The sequence below is a fragment of the Canis lupus genome, chromosome 12, assembly GCF_048164855.1.
Source record: "Canis lupus baileyi chromosome 12, mCanLup2.hap1, whole genome shotgun sequence".
Lineage (NCBI taxonomy): Eukaryota > Metazoa > Chordata > Mammalia > Carnivora > Canidae > Canis > Canis lupus.
In genome coordinates, this window is record NC_132849.1 from 61,407,282 (window position 1) to 61,423,141 (window position 15,860).

General features: G+C 45.1%; 1 long non-coding RNA gene across 2 annotated transcripts in view; it reads right to left on the reverse strand.

Moving 5' to 3' along the window:
• Positions 1 to 381: 381 nt before the first annotated feature.
• The window catches only part of LOC140601806 (uncharacterized), a 56,374-nt gene continuing 40,895 nt past the window's right edge, over positions 382 to 15,860 (reverse strand). Inside the window, exons 2-6 of one of the 2 annotated variants that reach the window (XR_012004909.1) lie at positions 14,911 to 15,394; positions 11,824 to 12,099; positions 10,328 to 10,651; positions 9,948 to 10,134; positions 382 to 9,831 (exon numbers count right to left, since the gene is read on the reverse strand). This is a non-coding gene — a long non-coding RNA (uncharacterized lncRNA). Of the gene's footprint in view, positions 9,832 to 9,947; positions 10,652 to 11,823; positions 12,100 to 14,910; positions 15,395 to 15,860 lie in introns of both variants that reach the window. The other variant, XR_012004908.1, reaches the window with a different exon arrangement.

Here is a 15,860-nt window from a genome sequence, read left to right on the forward strand (position 1 = left end):
AATCATTTACACAAATGATGCTGGAAAACTAAATACCCACACATAAAAGATGAAGTCAGACCCCGATTTCACATAAGATACAACAATTAACTCAAAATTAACGATCCATTGAACCCTAAGAGCTAAAACTGTAGAAGTCTTAGAAGGAAATAGGAATAAAACTTTGTGACCCTGGTGGAGGTGGCAGTCTCCTAGATTGAACCCCAAAAGCATGAGTGACAAAATAAAATATAGTTTGACCTAATCAAAATTTAAAACTTCTGTGTATCAAAAGGTAAAAAGACCATTCACAGACTGGAGAAAAGTGTTTATCGATCATTTATGTGATATGAGACTCATATCCAGAATCTATAAAGAATTCTTACAACTCAACAATAAAAAGACAATCCAATTTTTTTAATGGGAAAATAATTTGAATAGACATATTTTCAAAGAAGACGTACAAATGGCCAATAATCCCATGAGGAAGGTAACAGACAATCACAAATGTTGGTGAGCCTGTGGAAAAATTGGAACCCTTGATCGTTGCTAGTGGGAAGCAAAATGGTACAGTCACTTGGGAAAACAAGTTGGCAGGTCCTCAAAATGTTAAGCATAGACTTACCATATCACTCAGTATTCCACCCCCTAGATGCGCACTCAAGAGGACTGAAAATATACGTCCACACAAAAACCTGGACACAAATGTTCCAGCTATATTATTGTTAATAGGCAAAAAAGAGAAACAACCCAAATGTTCAACAACCAATGAATGCATAAATAAAATGTGATCTATCCGTACAGTGGACATTTATTCAACTATAAAAAGGAATGGAGTACTCACACACACTACAACATGGATGAGCCTCAAAAACAAGCTCAGTGAAAGGAATCAGACACAGATGGGCACATGTTGTATGATGTCATTTACATGAAATGTCAAGAATAGGCCAAATCTGTGAGACAGAAGGTGGATGAGTGGGTGCCAAGAGGTCAGGAAGGGGAGTGGGGGTTGATTGCTAACGGGATGACCTTTCTTTTCGGGATGATAAAAATGTTCTGAAATTAGATAGTGAACAGCTCTGTGAATATAAGGGAAAAAAATCACTAAATTGTAAACTTTAAAAGAAGAGATTTTATGGTGTGTAATTCGTATCTCAATAAAGTTGGTATAGAAAAGTCCCCCTCATTTATTAGCTCTCTGCTCTGAGTCCAGACGTGACATGACTGAGTTTTCTGCTAGCAAATCACATACAAGGTGAAATCAAAGCGTTGGTGCCTGGGCTTTCTTCTGGATCTCGGCACACTCTTCCCAGCTCACTCTTGCCCTTAGCAGAATCCAGTTTCTTGGAGAGGAATAGGGCTACAGACTCTGTTTCTGGGCTTGCTATCCATGAGGGTCTCCACATTTCTCACCACGTGACCCCCTACATCTCAAAGCCAGCAATGGATGATCTTCCTTGGGTAAAATCCTAGCTCATGCTTCAAATCTCTTCATTTGGGATGGAAGCTGTCTCTTTATGTGCTCATCTGAATTAGATCAGTGCTGCCCAGAGTCATCTTCCTTTTCTAGAGGCACCTGTGCTATGTAACCTACCTTCACCACGGGAATGATATTCATCACATTCACAGTTATACTGGGTGTGTGCACCAGTGGGTTACAATCTAAGTGGGAGTTCTGTAAGTCTGCTTACCATGCTCCCTGGCTTTAAATCTCCCTGGCCTTATGCTGACCTGCCTGTCATGCTCCTCAGGATTATTCTGTGGATTCCCTTGAGTACCAAGTGGCCTAGCACAGAGCACAAAAAAAAAGTACTTTCAGGATGACTGTCAGGCATAATGGGTGCACCTTGCATGTCCTCAGTGGCAGGGGACTCTGGACAACATGGAGGTCCGTGTGCGTGGCATCCCTTCTCATGTGCATTCTAGGAACGGTGCTAAATTCTAAAGCTTTTAGGGATGGTCCTATGATTGTTCCAGAAATCGCAGTCTTATTTTCTATATTTGGAAACTCAACACTCACAGAAATTATGTGTGTTTGTGTGTATGTGATGGAGAGAACATGTGTGTGGGTGAGAAAGACAGAGATGGCTGGCAGAGCCATGGCTTTACTGCTGTTACTGCTTCAAACCATTCTGCTTAAAAATAGGAAATCACATCAAAATCAATAGAACATAATAAAAGTCATCACTGAGGTAAGAAGTCTGCAGAAAGACAAGCAGGTTTCATGGAATGCTGGTCCTGTGCTTTTCTTTCTCCTCCCCACCTTTTCAGATGGTGTGGATTTATCCACAATATGCCCAGATTCTGAAAACCCGAGGGGAGGGGTGAAGCTTAATTGCAGCCACATGAAGCCTGGGAGGGATTGGCTTATTGACAAGGCCTCCCTGCAAGAAGTAGAGGGACTGGCCAAATGATGGTAATTGACCCAGACAGCAATCGCGGAACATTTTAGCTTTGCGGAGGGATTGTATTCACCAGTTGTGATGTAAGATGAAGAGTATGATGCTATGGTTTGTCTTTAAAGAAAGGCTCTTACTTATTTAGCAAAAATGTCTTGGAGTCCAGTTTTCACAGCCACCTAAAATGGGGACATGACATGTACCCGGGTTTTCAGGAGTTAAATGTTAAGAAACGTCTATTGTTTAAAATGTGTGTTCTTTAGATAAAAATCTGATTTCAATAAATAACTTTTCCAAAGATTAAAAAAATGTTCCTATGCACCCGTCGGGAGATTGTATTTAAGACACATTGCCCAAACCCTCAAATAACTCTTTGAGAAACATTTAATTCCCATTCTTTGCAGATCAGAAAACGGAAGCTATCAAAATGACATTGCTACTTATGGGAGCTGAATGTTAGAGAGACCCACAAGGTCTTCTACTGTACTGACTTCATTTTTTTCTTTCTGTAGGACGATAGGTCTCTGCTACCCCTTGAGAACATGACTCACTCTTTTCCCATACATCTCAACAAGATAATGCTGCATTTTTTTTCCAGAGGAACTTTACAAATTTTTATCATTGCACATCTTTTGTCTACAGAAGTCGTGTATAACCAAAGGCACGTTGGATCGTTTGGTCATGGAGAATCCTAAACACATGAATTATGTATTTCACAAGGTTATCCAACTGTGTACCATGCATGAAAAGTTGTACATTTTTTTGATAAAGAACCACCTCAGAATATTTTCAGATCAAGATTTGATGTAAATAAATGTAACAAATATTCAATATTATTCCCATTTTTAGAGTCTTGTCAAAGCCATTAAACTGAGAAGTAAGGTGACAATCCCTCATTTTTGAAAAATGGCAGCCAGACTCATCCTTCACTAAGGATGATTGCTAAGAGGTCATCAACCTTCTTCTGAGACACTCCATCTATTGCCTGTCTTTGGACTTAAAACCGGAGCCTGGAAACTGGTCAGAGCTGGAGAGAGAAAGGAAATCAGGGTCATTTCCCCCAGAATCACCATCTTATCAGTGGGAGTGAGGAAGTCCTTTCTCAGAACCACAGAAAGCAAGTGGGGATGTCTGCCAAGAGAAAAACCTGAAGGCTAACCTGTTCCCCAGCCCAGTTTGGAAATAACCAAGCTGCCTACACAGTTGAGAACAAACTCAGGGGGACACCTGTCTTCTCCCAAAGCAGAATAGGCTGGGCTGACAGGAGGTGCCAGGATTTCATGCCGGGGTGGGGGCAGTGCCTGCATCACTTTTGGAGTCAATGTGGCTCTACTGGTTAGCTGTCTATACTTCTGCTGGGAGGGTCTGCATTACTATAGGCGTGTGTCTGCATTTGCACCAGAGGTGAATGCACTAACATTGGAAAGATCCACAGTTTGATTCTAGGCAGATGTACTTCCGTGGGTAGATACCTGCATTTCTCTTGGGAGAAGTCTATATTTACCATTGGGAGGCAAGGACATACATAGATTCTCAAGAGTAAGAATGGCTGGTGTTTCCTATTAGCAAGAGGAGACCCTCAGGAAATCAGCTGGGCCAAAGGTGGGTGATCATCTATACCAAGAAACAATGTATTGTCTGATATATGGGGCTAAGAGGAGAGGAAGACAGAAAGCCAATTATATCTCCTGTAAACCCACAGTGGCCCAATGTGACCAAGCCAGCAGTTAGGAATCTGTACAGAGGTCCCTAGGCACATAGGACCTTGCCCTTGTATCCCCCTTTACAGAAAGCAAAGGTAGGGATCCCTGGGTGGCGCAGCAGTTTAGCGCCTGCCTTTGGCCCAGGGCGCGATCTTGAAGACCCAGGATCGAATCCCATGTCAGGCTCCCGGTGCATGGAGCCAGCTTACCCCTCTGCCTATGTCTCTGCCTCTCTCTCTCACTGTGTGCCTATCATAAATAAATTAAAAAAATAATAATAAAGTTGTTTTGGGATCCCTGGGTGGCGCAGTGGTTTGGCGCCTGTCTTTGGCCCAGGGCGCGATCCTGGAGACCTGGGATCAAATCTCACGTTGGGCTCCCGGTGCATGGAGCCTGCTTCTCCCTCTGCCTATGTCTCTGCCTCTCTCTCTCTCTCTCTCCCTGACTATCATAAATAAATAAAAATAAAAATAAAAAAAAGAAAGCAAAGGTAATGAGGGTGTAGATGGTGTAATGTGAGGTGAACAAGTAAGAGCACATGGCGCCTTGCTTCCCCAGTGAAGGCTGCAGAGCCCGAGCAGACCTGAACCATGGGCTAGGATGTGAGATACAAATGCTGCCCTAGACCAGCCTGGAGTTTTAATAACCGAAAATGAGTTTATTGTAATGCCTGAGCATGATCCAGAAGGCTGTGATTGCTGCCCATTCAGGGGTAGGGAAAAGGCCAGCTAGGTGGGTTTGAGGATCGCAACACACAGTTTCTTATGTCTGTCAAGTTTAGCCCGTGCAAACTTACTCGAATAGTGGCTGCTGGGGTAGAAATGATATGTGAGGGATACTGCTTTCAAAAGTTTGGACTCTGTCTTAAGAGCCAACACCATTCATATCTACATTCATTGACGGTATGCCGCCTTTTTGCCTTCCACACCTACCTATGGCGCTCCCGCAATGCATCCAGTACTAGGTTATGGAACATGCAGGGACGCAAGAGCATCTGTCTGCTGCAGACACAGGGGGAGCAGGGCTCACAATAGACATTACTTCATGAAAATAAGAAATGGGGTGGCCACATTAAATGTCTCAAAGACAATGAACTTCAAATCTTCAAAAATTTTATGCACTCATTATATTGAAGAAATATGTTTAAGTGCATGACTAGTTGGGTTGATTATGCAAAGGGAGAAAAAAAAAGGAAAGGTCAATAAAGGGACAGTGAACTAACAAGAAAAACATGGTCAATCCAGACTTCTTGAAAACCCTGATTGCCATTTCACTAGAATAGCAATTACCATTATAGCAGCTGTGTTTGGGGAGAAATGAGAATATGTCAAGCGTTATGATCCCAGCTCTGCATTAACTACCTATTTGATCTTGAATAAGTCTTTTAACATCTCTGAGCCTACTCTCTCTCTCTAACCAGCAGCTCTAAACCTAAACACACATTCCCAGATTTCCAGTGTCAAGAATGCAGTTGAACAATCTACATATTTTAATGCTTATGTTGGGTCTTTTCCATAACAATTCCAGGAGGTAAGCAAATTCACTCGTATCCAGCCTCCTACTGCATCTTTTCCAAAAGATAAACTGAATTTTAGGGTAACAGATGTTTGCTTATTATAGGAAGACAATGCTGTAAAATTCTAGCAGCCCAGAGCATTTGTTTCCAAGCATGAGAGTTTAAGACACTCTGAACATTTGTAAGGCTTCGGTGGCTCTGGCTGGACAAGACGTGGTCTTTGTCCGTGATCTCTCCACGGCATGAGATCCCACGGCAGCGGTCACAGACGGGAGAATGAACTCAGGAGGGGCTACCTGAAGGACACCTACCATGGTCAAAAAAGATGGCAATTTTTAATGAAGCATGATCTTTTCATTTGAAATTGTGATTGACCAGCAGGGTAACTTTTCTCAGCTTGTTACGTTCCGAGTTCTGCAGGTTAGCTAGCTAGGCTCAGATGTGATTGGCATGCAGGGCCCCTTAAAACTGTCAGGCCACCTTGCAATTAGGCATGATGCCACCCGAACAGATGGCATGAATGATGGCATGCCAGACAGCCAATACACTTATCGGCATTGAGCATTCAGAGAGAATTTCCTCTCTCAGAATGTCAGAATATGGATCTATGGCATAGCGAGCAGCCGAATATTTCACATAGCGCGCAAACTGTAGGAAGAATCAGAGTGTTTTTGTACAGGGCTAGATATGGCACCAGAGCAGCATAGACTAATGGAGTCCCAGGGTTTAGAGATACTTTAAAGGCAATGAATTCTGGTGACCTATTAGATGCTCCATTCATTCATCCATCCACCCCCTGGGATATTGGACATTTATGATGAGTTAGGTACTATGTAGCTGTCTGCACAACCAACCAGCCAGGCCTTGACCACATTCACTGGCAGGGAACTCACTACTCTTACTATATCCATGTCACCCTCCACGGAATCACTTTAAATTTGATCACATCTTCTTAACACACAGCGTCCAGAGCCAAATCCACTGCTATACATACAGCTGGTTCTCAGATGGCAGACAATTCAGTAGCTTTAAGTAGAACTGTAACATTTTTGGTACTTTTCCTTAAAATATAAATATGACTTATTATTCAATGTGGTCACTTCCTCACTTCATTCCATTTTTATAAAACACCACAAGCTTTGTGATTCCAGGAAAGAAAACAAAAAGGCTATGGTTTAAAAACATCCCTGCTATGACCTTGGATAGTAAAGTAATGTAGAAAAGAGCAGTTTCTCTCAGGGTCAGACATGGCCTACCTCTCAGAGATGGCATTTCCTTGCTGAGTGATCTAGGGAGAGCTCTTTTGTCTCTCTGAGCTTCCATGTCCTCGGCTGCAGAATGGAGATAAGGTTGTAATATATCGTACATCTTATCATATATCTTTTCCTTTATTTGGCAAACATTTTATAACCATTGTGTGCAAGGCACCATGCTGGGGCATATTCTATTAATTATCAAATACGATGAGTTTATGTTATAACAGGTGAACACTACATATTGTTATTGAACACTGATGGGAAGTCACTTGATTGTTTGGCATCATCTGCCAAAAATATCTGTGGAATGAAAAATAAACTTTGGGCTTGAAAGTGACCTTATGATATAACATGGGCACGTCTGTCTACACCCACAAGATGGTACAATTCTTTGCAGGAAAGTTACTAGAAGTGAACTCCTCTAAAGGAAGAAAAGGATGAACCCACAGAATTGGATCGTTTGGATAATGGGCTGTGATGGATCAAGGAGAAGGTTGCAAGGAGCACAGCGGTCCTAGATGAAGTGTGAGGCCACCACTCTCTACATACTATAGTGCTATTGCTTCAGAGTATAGAAGACTTTGGGCAAGAAGGAGAGGAATTTAACCAAATTTCCAAGGACCTCTGATGGCCCAACACCATGTGTGCCTTTTCCTTCTATGTGTTCTCTCCACATAAAGCAGGAATGGGGGATATAAGGGCAAAGGATGCCTTCGTGATTATTCCTACTCCAGACCCGTGGGTCATGCCTGACTCCTTGGCAAGATGGATGCGTTAACATGTAAGCACAAGTGGAAGGTGCTTCACTATAGCCTCTTGGGATGGCTGAATGCCTGAGATCTGATAGCATTGCGCCAGTGGTTTGATGTACAAAGAACGCCACCTTTGGAGGCAATGCCCAACATGGCAGCTTTGGCACAGGCATTGGTGGACATCCTCAACAGTGGTGGTAATGGTTTTAATGTGGGCTGTTGGTAGTAGTACCTTCCCCACCATTGTGAGCACACGTGCTGCTTTTGGCAGTAGACGGTGTTACGGGTTGAATTGAATCTCCCTAAAAATTCACATGTTGACTTCCTAACGCCCAGTATCTGGGTGTGGGGACTTATCTGAAGATAGGGTTGTAGCAGATGTAATTAGTTAAAATGACGTCATAGAGTGGCACTCTAATTCTTATTTAAAAAGTGAAACATGGACACAGATGTGCACACGAGGACACCACATGAAGATGAAGGCAGTTAGGATGATGCATCTAAATACCAAGCAACACCAGAGATCACCAACAAGCCATCGGAATCCAGGGTAGAAGGGCTGGAAGAGATTGTCCCTCACACCCCGAGAAGGATCCAACCTTACCAACCCCTTGATCTCGGGCTTCCAGCCTCCAGACCTGTGAGAGAATGTATTTCTGTTGTTCGAGGAACAGGGCTGTGGTGCTTTGTTACAGCCGCCCGAGAACACTAACACACCTGGAGGAAGAGACAGTCCTCCAGGCCACAGAGCGGGGCCAGAGGAAACAGCCGAGGCTCCAGGTTGTGCTCAATGTCGAATTTTGCGATTCTGCGTTTAGATTCTAAGACACATGAGTGTGCTCTCTCCAAAGACCACACAAATAGAAGCTAGGGTGCAGAAATGACCAGCTAGCTGAATGAGTCGTCTTATAAAAAATGGTCACTTTGTCAAGGAAAAAAGGGAAAAACAAAACAAAACAAAAAACACCCTGCTAACACCAGGTAAATTTGACTGCTCAGGTGTTAGCGCCCTTCCTGGTGGCCCCAGTGGGGCAAATGGCAGCTTAGTGACCAAGTCCGGTTCAGGTACGTGACACCGAAATTTGCCTTACAAACAGAGGGGGCGAGGAAGGGGAGGCCTTTCTGCACCAGCCCACCTTAGCATATACTTCTGGTCAGCAGCATTAATCAGAATGGTAAATATTTATAAACTTTATTTATGGTGACTCTTGCTCTGCCCGAAAACTCTCCCACACCGCAACAGATGGGAGCCTAACATTATGCACCAGGTATAAATATATAAACATTATATAAGCAGGTAGATGAATATATGAGTTAGCCTTGAGACTAAATCAGAGTGCAAAGGTGTTGAGGGACATCCTGCTTTTGCCATTTTTTTTAACCGACTCTAGTTATGGAGTTCTTTAAACTAAAACTCAGCATAAGCAATCCTCAAGGGTTCGTGCCTATGTAAGTCCTTCCGGGACTCTGAGTAAATTCAGGGTAAGGCGCCGCGTAGGCATCAATTCTAAAAGCAACGTCCTAGATCGTAGGGCTTCTCTTTTATTCATTCTGATTAATGGCCTATGCAAACATCATTTAAAAAGGCACACTCCAGCGATTTAATGAGAGATTAAGTAATTTTCAAAGTATTACAAATACAAGGGAAATTCCATCCAAAACGACAGAAAGAAATGGTGTGGAGTATCTGCTGAATTTCTATGTGCTGATTATTGACCAAACGAACAAAAAGAGGTCCCATGTTGGAAATGCGCAGTAGCGCCTCACACATACTGGCACTGGAGGCGGGGGTGGCCGGGGTCAGTTCTTCTTTGCCTTGTCTCCCTTCACTGGTGTCTGCCTGTCTCTGGCCCCTCCCGACCCTCTCCCCCAGGCAAGAGTGGGAAGCGGGCTCCTCTGGAGGACAGCTAAAGGCTTTCGACGTGGATACCAAGGTCAAGGCCAAATGCCCACCCCCTGGCAAAGCATCAAGCCCAGTTCCCTGGGATACATTGAAAAAGCAGACGGAGAGTAGCTCACAGCTTCTCTGTACTAAATAAAAGTGGTAAGTTCTGATTCAAATGCAAAGTGACCAAAACGTGTTATCTCACCACCGGATACGGATTTGAGGACCTTGAACCCGTCTGCTAAGCCCACCTATCGATCCCAGAGTCAGGTCTCTGAGTTTCTAAGGCGTGGCCTGGTACTCCACGTAAGTTATGCCTCAATTTTGAAATGTGTTACCTATTGGAAGACAGAACAAGAAGGAACCCATTTTAAATTTTTTTCCAACACTGATCTATGACACAGATATAGGTGTACAATATCGTTTTACTGAAGATAAATGAATATGAACTTACGTCAAAGCATGTGTCTGGCTGGTAGCCTCCGGAATCAGAGCCCTGGCTGCAACCGCTGAGCTAATTGCATAGTGTAAGCCACAGTTAGGAACCCAGGGTACATAGGGGACAACTGCCGCGGAACAGACCTGGAACTGTCCTCATGCCTTTGAGGGATGCCTGCTGGAAACGTGTCCCAGATTGTCCCCTGTAAGGAAATCCCAGACCGGTAACCTTCAGAAAGCAGGGCACCTGTCTTCCCGGGTGCTACTTCCTAAGCCTGGCAGTGTGACGTCCCCCCACCAGGGGTCATTTGCTGCCCCAGGGTAAATAAAGGAAAGAGGGTGGAGAAGGATGGAAGGAAAACTTTCACCATGTAGCAGGAGAGATTTCAAACGCACATGGAAGGCTGACTGTGGCAGGTGTGCTGCGAAGGGAGGGAGTGCAGGCGGGATCTGCAACAGGGAGGAAAAGCATCCAGAGCCAAACCCGAGAGGCGGGGTAGATGTGGTCATCAGGGATAAAAAAAAAAAAAAAAAAAAAAAAACACAGTCAAAAAATGTTAGTAGTTTCTGTGAAGGAACTTGATTATTCATCACTCATTTCTTCACTCGTTCTTTGATAAATATTTATGGGGCAATCTCTGTGTTCCAGGCACGTGTCAGGCTGTGGGGAACAACTCAGTGGATAACGCGGAAGCGTCCTGTTCTCGAGGAGCTTTCGTTCTAGCAAAAGAAGAAAGGCCATAATAAATAAGCCAACCTGGAGGGAGATAGAATATTTTCAGATAACGATAAATGCTTTTAAAAAATGAAGCGGGTTAAATGAAGCATAAAAGACACACTGGGGGAAACTTTCGGGATCACATGGTCAAAGCGGCATCTCTGAATGAGGGGCAGAGTCCTGAAGGTCAAGAAGGAGGGAAACTGATGGTAGAAGTGTTCTCAGAAAGGGCAAAATGCACCCAGAGGTCCTGGGCAAGGAAGGCGGGGAGCTGTGAGGGATGTTGTGTGTCATTACGACATCTGGGATTTTGGGAAGACCTGAATATATATACAAAGAGGAGCCTTTAAAATTCTTATCAGCTCCACATCTAGGCAGGTTCTGACAATCTTTTAATTAGAAGGAAGAGTGAAGCAAAGTCTTACGAGCACCCATCCCTCCGTTCAGAGCAGAGCTCCCCGGAGACCAGCAGGTGGAGGCTGATCTGAGAACGCGCCCCTGCAACAGGTGCTGAAGAGTTGCACGTGCAGCTCTGGGGTTTCGGTGGAGAAAGCCGCAGATGTGAGAACCATGCTCAGCCAAACTGCCTGATGTTGTCATCAGGTGTATAAGCACTTCGAAAACGTATCTGCCTTCTATCTTTTGGGGAGATAATAGTGTGCCCTGGGATGATGAGGAGGGACTGGGGAAAATAAAATCAAAATTCCTTCCTGAATATCAGGGGTATGCTAGGTATGATTTTTTTTTAAAGACTGTTGGTTAACCAGAGGGTTAACAACAGGCTCGGTGCCCCCAAATCGTTCCTCAGGAAAACGTAAGAACATCTCCGCGAAGCCTACGCTTCTGAGTTGGGCACAGTGAAGCCTCTATCAATCAGGTCTGCTTCATGATCACATTAGATGTTTAAAAGTTGTCTCTGCATAAATTGCTTCCCCTTATTCTCATAATTAAGCCAAAGAGATTGATCTGAAAGAGACTTTCTTCTGGATAAAACATCCACTGAATAAAGATCTCGGACAGAATGTGATCACCAGTGACTATGAATGTCCCCATCCACCCAAACTTAGTGGCTTAAGGCGAGATCAACATTCATTTGTCCCATCCCCAGCTGGCCTCCAGGTGCGTCCCCATGAGGCCAGCCTCTCTGCTTCCCTCGGAAGGCTGGGAGCCGCACCTGCTCCAGAGCTGGTGGCCGGTGCTGGGCCCTCGCTGAGCTCCTCAGGCTTCTCCACCTGCAGGTGCACCTCCAGCCAGGGAGCATCGGGCAGCCAACACCCTGTAGGCAGGTCAGGGCTCCCCGGCCACACACCCCAGGGAGAGAGGGAGCCCGGCCCGGGAGGAAGCCAGGAGGCGTCCTGCGTGCTCTCCCTCAGAAGCGAGCCTGAAGGCCAGCGCAGGGTGGCGGGGAGGGCCCCGTGGTGACAGCCACAGTCTCGAAGGCCGCCGGTGCCTGCAAGAAAATATTAACAGACAAAATACACAAACGCAGTATTGAAAGACATTTCTATGGTCGTCGTGCTTTCTCAATATTCTTCAGTCAACTCCTGCTTAAAAAAAAGAAAAGAAAGAAAAAGGTTAAAGTTAGGAATGAGCTAACTGTGCAAGCTTTTCTCCAATGCCGCCGCTGATAACCTGCTCCCCGCCTTCTCCTCGATGGCTCTCTTCTCACATCCTACTTCTGGGGCTGCTGAGCACACTTGTTTCTCAATAATAACCTACAGTCCAGGCCAGTCTGATGAGATCCACGGAGGATTCGGGAGCACGTACAAATACGGGTTCACATCCTGTCCTTTGCTAGGGACATGGACTTGGGAAGTCCATCCAACGGCTCTGCGGTTCCGGCTCCTTAAGGGGAACTCACAATGCCTGTGTCATGGGGATGCCGTGAGGATCCTTCAGGCGATGCTTACAAAATGCTCACAGAATGCAGCACACCCTCTAGGGCACTCGGTTGCACAGTCTGGCCTTGACTCCTTCCCAGAGCACCCCGAGGCCAGGACGGCCGTTGTGTCCCTCCAGGTGGGTGGTCGGTCAAGACGGCTCCACCGTCCACCGTCTGCTATTTGCATTCCTAAGGACACACACACACACACACACACACACACATACACACCGCAGCACGAAAGGTAAGGCAATGTTACAGTCATTCTAGACTGGGCCAGAATTCCTAGTTTCAGAGCAAAATGGTATTTTTTCCATCTTCCCAGAGAATACTCATCACCTAGTCACCAATTTCAAAAGGAGAAATTAATAGGTAGCTTGCTACAGGCTTGAAGAGAGAAAAAGAGCCCATCAGTCAGCCCCCGTGGTGCCCCAGGTAGAGTGTGCCAGAAGCCATGGGAAGCAGGGTGTGCAAACCTTGTGTTTTAGAGCAGAAGCAGACCCATCTCTCTAAGGATGGGGAAGCCCATTGTGAGTTAGTGAATTTTACAAATCAGCAAGTAAGAAAAAAAATATATATGTAATTAAAAGAATTAACAGCGAATCGTGGCATGTACAAGGTTCATCTATTGTGGCAAGGATAATTTAATTTTACTTATTTAGGGTAATATTTCATAGTGTGCTAATGAGCGAGCTCTCATCTCTCTGGTAAAAGTAATGAAATGTTAGGATTAGGAGACCTCAGTGCTGCTCTCTGTTGGTCCTGACAGGGGGTGAGACCCCCGGAGGTTGTGCTCCACGGCCGGGGTGCGTGCACGTGGGGAATAGCAGTGAGAACGGGATCCGGGCTTCCCGAGGGACTACAGTGAAGGCACAGCCGTGTTCACTGAAAAGTGAGTACACACAAATTTAAAGGGATATATCAGGCGACATGTGGATAGCAGTCTTCTTCTGGAACCATCTAAAATGGATTCTTTGCTAAGAAATCAGAATCATCATTTGTTTAAAGGCAGTTTATATGCCAAGAGGCAATACTCCTTCTAGATCTTCCCATTTCTTCCAATGAATCTCTCTTCGTCCAAGCCAAGAAGGCAGAGCACGTAGCTAGGCTTCTTCTCTATTTCGTTTCCTCTCCGATCAGTCATGAACACCATCCTCATGATCCCTACCTGGTCCTCCCTCCCGACTCATCACCAGAGTGTGGGACAGCCCAATGCCCACATCCGGCTTCCCCATCCTTTGTCTTCCTTCCATTCACTTATGTCAGATTGATCTTCTCAAAATGTTCTTGTGAACATGGCAGCACTCAGCCCGAGAACCTTCCGTGGCTCTGTGTTGCATTCCTGTATTTCTAGACTGAGATTCAAGACCCCCCACAGGACCCTGCTTCTTTCTCTCTATGCATATTTCCTCTAATCCCACACAGAAACCTGATTTTCTGGTCTACAGGTGTTGTTGGGTAAACAAATTCATTGGACCTCTGTCTCTCCATCTACAAATGAGCCAGATTAACTCCAGGCTCCCCTTTACCTCCATTTTACCCTCTGTGTTTAGATTTTGATCTACTCTTTTTTTTTTTTTTTTAGATTGATTGATTTGGAGAGAAAGAGGGAGAGAGAGAGAGAGGGAGAGAGGAAGGGAGCACCCAAGCACGGGGAGAGGCAGAGAGAGAGGGAGAGAATCTCAAGCAGACTCTGCTGAGCATGGAGCCCAATGGGGGGCTCAATCCCACAACCCCAAGATCATGACCTGAGTGAAAATCAAGAGGCGAAAGCATAACCAACTGAGCTACCTGGGCGCCCTTCAATCTACTCTTGAATCCATAGACATTACTCACCCAAAGTTCCCCAGAGACTTCAGGTTTGCAAGCCCAGTGATGGGGTCCTCCCTGTCTGATGGACACTTTCAATGACTTCTCTCCTTGGCAATCTCTCTTGCTAGCTTTCGTGACATTTCTCTTGTTTGCATCTCCTCTGCCCTTTCTGACCACTTGCTCCCATCCCAGTCTGCCTCCCTGATCTCTTTCTTCCTATTTCATTAATTTTATGATTTAAATTTATGATTCCTAGGGTTTTCCAGTTATCTTCTTGCTCCTTTTATTCTCATGGTTTGACCACCTGGTTTGTGAGTGCTCTGGAAAGTTTCTGACTTCGGTGCCTACATCCCAGCCCAGGGCTGGAGCTCCAGGCACTCGTACCTCATCTAAAATTGACCCACATTGAAATCATAGCATCAGCTCCAAACACTGTCTTTTCTCTACATTCCCTGGTTCAACAGCAGCATCAGCTCAAGGTATCCCAGCAAGACTCCAAACCCTCCTCACTGCAGCTGAGCCCACTAATGTGATCCTTAAATAACTGTAGAATCGACCATCACAGACCTTCATTGTCTCTTCTCCTTTGGAAGAGTTCCCTCAATTTGTTGGATCTCACTTTTCTCCCCCATTGAGTCCCTCCTTGAACACAGCCATCAAGGTATGAATTCAACCTCAAGGTTCTGCTTGGAGCTTCCCAGCTGGAATCTTTCCAATAGTTTCTCACATCCTTCGATGGAAGCCCATGCTTGCCCCATGGACCGTGGGGCTCTCTATGATCGTCTAGAATGTCCTACTTCAATACTCTTCAGTCTTCCAGCTGACCTTCACACAGCTCAAGGTCATTCTCCCTGACTCCAACCCTCCTCAGTCCTCAGGGCTCCTGAGAAGGCCTCTCTCCCAGTCCTCACCATTGCATCCTATAATTGTCTACTTGTCTTTTTCTCTGCCTCCAGATTGTGTATTTTCAGGGCAAGAAGACTGTCTCATGAATCGTCATGGCCCCAGTGATCTTCCCAGAATGTGGCACATTGTAGTTGATCAACATTTCCTGTGTGAATAAACAAAGACATCTATGTTATGTTATGTTATGTTATGTTATGTTATGTTATGTTATGTTATGTTATGTTACAGCATCCTGGACTCCCCTCCTGGAGCACCAACCTAAAAGACTTTGCTGTCCTTTATCACACAGGCTCTAGTTGCTAATCTTGTATTTGGACAATGTCTGTGGCTCAGGGTGGAGCCCATTAGGGTCTGTAACCAGGCAGCACCTGGCATGACCGAGGGGAAAATACAGCCACAGAGTTCCCAGCCTGTTCCTGAACGCTGTCCCTGTCCCCTCCCATTTGGATTCACTGTCCCCCCATTTAACACTTGAACTCTTAGCTGCTGAGATTTGGAGTGAGGGGCTAATTAGTCAACAAGACATGACAACATCCTGCTACAGTGAGATTACATACACCTACGGGTGTTAGCAGACGCAGAGTAAAACCCAGCAACTTGAGAGACCTGAA